Source organism: Gossypium raimondii, chromosome 8 (genome assembly GCF_025698545.1).
Source record: "Gossypium raimondii isolate GPD5lz chromosome 8, ASM2569854v1, whole genome shotgun sequence".
In the NCBI taxonomy this organism is placed as follows: domain Eukaryota; kingdom Viridiplantae; phylum Streptophyta; class Magnoliopsida; order Malvales; family Malvaceae; genus Gossypium; species Gossypium raimondii.
Window position 1 is genome coordinate 8,853,008 of NC_068572.1, and position 6,000 is coordinate 8,859,007.

The window sequence follows — 6,000 nt, forward strand, 5'->3', positions numbered from 1 at the left end:
CAAAATTTCAAAGCGATTTATTAAATCAAAAATTTCTTTTACGAATTGGCTGCAAATTTACAAAATAAGTTTTACAAAAAAGATGTTCAAAATATTACTTTAATACAATTTTTTTATTTTTAAATTGAATATATCAAAGGAGAAACTTTTTTTTGCCTAATTTTCTCACCGGAAAATTCCTTTAAAAATACCCCCAAAACTTTGAGGCAAGGAAAAGGAAAAGTAGAAGAATCCTCCGTCAAAAATAAAAATATGCTCAAAACCCATCAAATGGTATGAACCTATAAGAAGAAAATGAAAGATGGTTATCCTCATAAAAAAAACCTCCAAGAATGCATCCTTCCAGAAAGCACAAGACTTAAATGAAATAAGTTCGCAAATCAAAAAAATGGATTTAGTCTCTCTCTCAGTCCCCTTGAAGTTGCATTAGTCATAACTCAGTCCAAAGAGAAAACTCCTCTCAAACAAATTGTTGCTGAAGCAATTAAGAATTGAAAAAAGAGAGAGATTGTTTGACACAAACCAAAACCTCTCAAAAATATTTCAAAAGAAATATCTTTTAAAGAAGTTTTTTCAAAAGAAGTGGCATATTTGTAGACTACTATAGACAAATCCTCACAATATTTTGTAAACAAAAGTTTTGTAAAAATTTTCATTATGGGAGGAATTTTCTAGAAAACCTCTACATATTGTTATCAAAGAACTTTTCAAAGTATGATTTTTTAAGTCATTAGACTCACAAAAAATCCAACAATATTATGAAAACATACTAGTTCAAATTGGACTAATATTGTATAAATATTACACAAATCCAAAAGACCCTAACTTCATTACCCATTCAACAACCCCAATAATTAAAATTCTTAAACTAAGATATTGGAGTGAAAACTCAAACTCTCCAAAGAAATTCCTGTAACAGTTCGATTTCGGCACTAATCGAAACAGTGCTTTTCAGACCACAAATCTGAGTCAGAAAAATAATTAAATATTATTATCTATGTTTATATTGTGTGAATTGATATATGCGAAATTTTCATGATTTAATTTTATCATTTGAATGTCCGATTTAATAAAAGGACTAAATCGCGTAAAAAGTAAAAGTTGTAAATTATTTGTTAAAGTGCTAAATCGATTTTTTTTCTTTTAATGAGAGGTATTTATGTTTCAATTATACCATGATAAATAGTGATGGCCGGTTTTGGACATGGAATTATATAGTTTACTAATTAAATTTACAAGGTTAAAATGGTAAATAATATATTATAATGTAATTAAAATAAAACACAAATTACAAAGCCATGCATTGTTCATCTTTTTGATCAAAAATGCAAAAGAAATAAAAGAAGAAAAGCTTTGAACATTCGGCCTTGGCTTTGCTTGATTGAGGTATGTAATTTGTTCGGTTTTTGATAATTTCTACGTTTTTGTTATCGTTGCTTCGAGTACTACAAAACTCATGTCCTAATTTTTGAATTTGATGATAATTTTGTGTTTTGTCATTGATGATAGCTTGTGATTTTTTTTTGTTTGATGATAAAATATTAAAGGTATGTGATAGATTAAAATGTTTTGTATTGGAAATTTTTGATGATTTTGAGTAATTAGGGCTAAATTGTAAAAATAATAAATTGAGGGACAAAAATGTGAAATAAATGAAATATATGGACTTTTCGGTCTATGCATGGGATTATGAAATTTTTCATATTTTATTTTTTATACAATAGGGACTAAATTGCAAAAAGGGCAAAATGGTAATTTGTCAATTTATGTGTTTTTAGACTAAATTGAATAAAATAGTGCTTAAATAAGTTTAATTTGAATATGTTTAGATCAAGAACCAAAGAAAACAGATTTGGATTGGGGGAAAACAAAAATAATCGAATACTCGTTTATTTTCGTCCGTTGATATCCGAGGTAAGTTTATAATCATTTAATGTTGTTAATTTTCAATATATGTAAATTTTATATGATGAATTGAATTCTTTATATATATGTGTGTGTGTGTGTGTGTGTGTGATGGTCGAATGTCTATAAGCTTGGGGGCTATGCTTACGAGTTTGATACGATCGAGCTAGGATACATATGACATAGGATTCCATTATGTGTTATCGTGTAAGACCACGTCTGGGACGTTGGCATCGACTTGTGACTTACATGTAAGACCCTGTCTGGGATAGTGGCATCGTTATGTGATTACATGTAAGACCACGTCTGGGATGTTGGCATTGTACGAAATGTTCGACTTTCCGAGTATCCTTTTTAATTCCAAATGGTTCAACGGGCAGTGATATGTTAAGATCGAGTGTAAAATCAAGTTAGAAATGCTCAGGTATGTACTCATACTAAGTTATGATATGTACTCATACTAAGTTATGAAATTAAGGTAAGTTGAATATTTGAATTAATGATATAAAATTTTACGTAATATGAATTATGTGATGGCATATTTGAACGTATATGTATTGACCTATTGATGTATATGTATTGTGGAAAGTAATGGTTAATTATACTAATGTTTAAATGGGTATTCGGCTAAAGTAGAATTTATGTAAAACTTATATGTTTTGATATATGAAATTAAATTGGAAATGTACATGAATTATTAATGGCTTATTTCTGTTTGAATAGATTTTTTTTTTGTATATGATTAAATGTTTTCATTGCTTATGACTTACTAAGCTGTGAAAGCTTACGTGTGTATGTTTGCTCTTTGTTTTATAGATTTTGAAAGTTGGTTACAAGCTCAGGGATCGTCAGAGAAGTTTATCACACTACCGACTATTTTTGATATTTTACTAAGTTTGAATTTGAACTTATGGCAAGTATAGTCTAGTTAAAATGTTTGATTTTGGGATATGTAATTATGAGCCATGCGAAAATGGCTTATTACTTTTGGTTAAGCATAGTTTCTATGCTTTTGATATAATGGATATATTTAATGCTTGAGTTATATAGTTTTGGTCATGGTATATATATGTTTTGGCATGAAGTAATTATATATAGCTTATGATTAGTTCATTTGGAAAGCTTGATACATGTGATTGTTGAATGTGTTTGGGTTATGGATTGTTAATGACTTATTATAGAGATGCATAATTTGAAACATGAATCAATTTGAATACTGTTTATAATGTAAATTATGTATTCGGCCATGTGATGAAATATAAGTGATGGTTATAAGTTATTTATGATTCGGCAATGGTGTTTAAATCATGTCATTAAGTCATTATTATATGATAATATTAATTGTGGTGTTGGACATGTGTGGACTAGGTTAAGCTATGAAAATCTGATTAAAGAATGTATTTTTTTTGTGTCGAATTGAAATGGCATACTTGCATGGGTAATTTGGTTTAGAAATGATAATTAATACGTATATGTATATTCGGCTAAGGCTTTGGATTCATAATGATAAGTATGTGATATGGTTTGTAGCATAATTACATAATCATATTATGTACTGAATGCTGTCATGATTGATCGAATATGTATTCAATTGATTGGGTTGTGGTTAACTAATTAGGTACGAAAGTATAAGTTGATGATATATTCGGCATATGCTAAGTAAAATATTTATATACATATCCATGATATGCTTTGCTGTGGTTAGGTATACAAATGTCATAATAATAGATTCATTAGCTAGCCGAATAAATATTATATGAAAGTTTTATTAAATGACCAAATATGAGATATGTTAGTTTAGTTGTGTGAATGAAATTGGGCATGGTTAAAAGCATATGGAAGTGGTATATTTTGATTCGGCTAAGTACATGGAAATTGGCTAATGAAAGTCAAGTGAACATTATAATGTCTTATAAATAAATTTTGTAGTATGCGCACTTGGTTTATAAAACGAAATATGTTTGATTATAAACTAGGTATTCGAATATCATGTAAAGTAGTTTAATTGTGAAGCATGAATAGTTTATGTATTAATGGTAACAAAGCATGGTTGGGTTTTAGTTGATTAAGTGATTTATATGTATAATGATTTATATGAATGTGCTTTGATTTATAAGCCGTGTGATATTGTTTATTAAATATAAAATCATGTGTATTGATGTGATTGTATTACGAAGCATGAAATGTAATGAATGCCTATTTTGAGCTATGTTCTGTTCGGCAATGGATACGGGAAAGGGGTGTTACAATTCCCAACCAAATTTACCACCAAAATAGACCACCACTCATACTTTACATATTGGGACTTATCAAACAACCTGATACAACGCCTTTCTAATCAACAACCAACATATGAGACATTTTTTGCTCATATATTTCAAGTATGAAACCCAATTTAAATTCCCAAATTGGTTTCAAGAATGGTGGAATTGGTATAAACCATCTTTTTTTTTTATATCCAACCAGCAAAAATCCAAATTCAAAACTTTATAATTATTAGATTGTTTCCTAAAATTATGCTTATGAACAAGATCCATACTTGTGAATCCCATTGTAAGAAATTTTAGAATGAAATGGTGGGACAAATTCAATGATGAAATATATGATTCCCATTATTTGGATGATTTTTTCAACAAAAACCTAAGATTATGCAAGTTTACTGCCCCAAACCAAACTACAACAGAGTTTCTTCAAGCCAAATCAACTCTCAGCGCATTGTTGGCTTAGGCCAAGACTAAAAAAGGAATACAAAAAGCTTATGGTTGAGATGTTCAACTCAATGGATTTCAAATCAAAAGATTAGAAATCTTCGACATCTTTAATAGAAATGATGGATCTTGCAAATGATACCACAAGAATGAAGATCACTAGAACTCGAAAGAAATTAGAAAAAAAGAAAGAAAGAAAGAAAAATAAGAATTGTTTTGCAACCTTCAAAGATTCCTTGAAAGACTAAAGACCAAGATGAACAAAAGTGATTCTCTGAAAAGAAAAGACAGAGATGAACATGAATGATTCTCTGTAAAGAAAAGACAAAGATGGATAGTAAAGATTATCTGCAAAGAAAAAACAAAGGTTAACAGTAACGACTCAAAATGAAACTCAAGAATTCTCTTGAACAAAGTTTCTTTACTTTCAAAAAATTTCTTGTTTTCAAATTTAAATTTTTAAAAATTTAAAATATCAAAATTTTTACTTCCATCCACTTTCATCTGATCCTCAAAACTCGTTTGAAATTTAATTAGTATTGCTAATAATGGGGGAAAAGGAATTTCTTTGGACTTGATTACACATCAATCTTTAAGTGGGAATTGAGGTATATTATATGAGGAGCTGCAAAAGAAAAAGAGTTGTGATTGAATTTGTAAAGCGAAGGAATAAATTTTATGAGTTCTTGACATGTTAGTTTGATGTATTTTCCCAAAGTTGTTTTTTTTTTTTTAGATTTCGTTTAAATTTTAAGTCCGATCATGTTAGATTTCTAAATAGAGTAAAGCTCTTTTAATGACTTTTTTCATCTACACAACTCAAATTCAACCATTCAACCCAATAAATATAGGTATATTGAATATGATTCTTATAAATCTAAAATTAAATAAAATTCTTGATTTAATTCGTGTAAAAAGTTTTATTAGACATCAATTGAGTAAAAAAAGTTTTTTAAAACTAACCAATATTGTTATAAAGGTGATGTTGTACATCATTTAAATTTTATATTTTTAAGGTGATTTAAATTAAAGCTAAAAGTAACAACATTGACTAAAAAACCAATTCACTCAAAAAGATTATTTTATATTTTCTCAAAACATAATTTTTGAATAATTTTATTATAAGTTTTGATCATATCTATTATTTTTAATACAATGATTAGAACTATTTGCAGCCCCTCCTCAAGCCACAAAATCCTCTTGCATTGACAACAATATCTATGCCAATGAAGTTAAGACTCAATCGATAAAATATAATAATATTAAATATTACTATTATTTTCATATGAAAAAGATGTCACTTTGCGAAAGGTAATTATTTAATATTAATTAAATAACTAGAGCATTTTGACCCCTATTCAAGTAATTTCTCATCGTTTAAAAACAT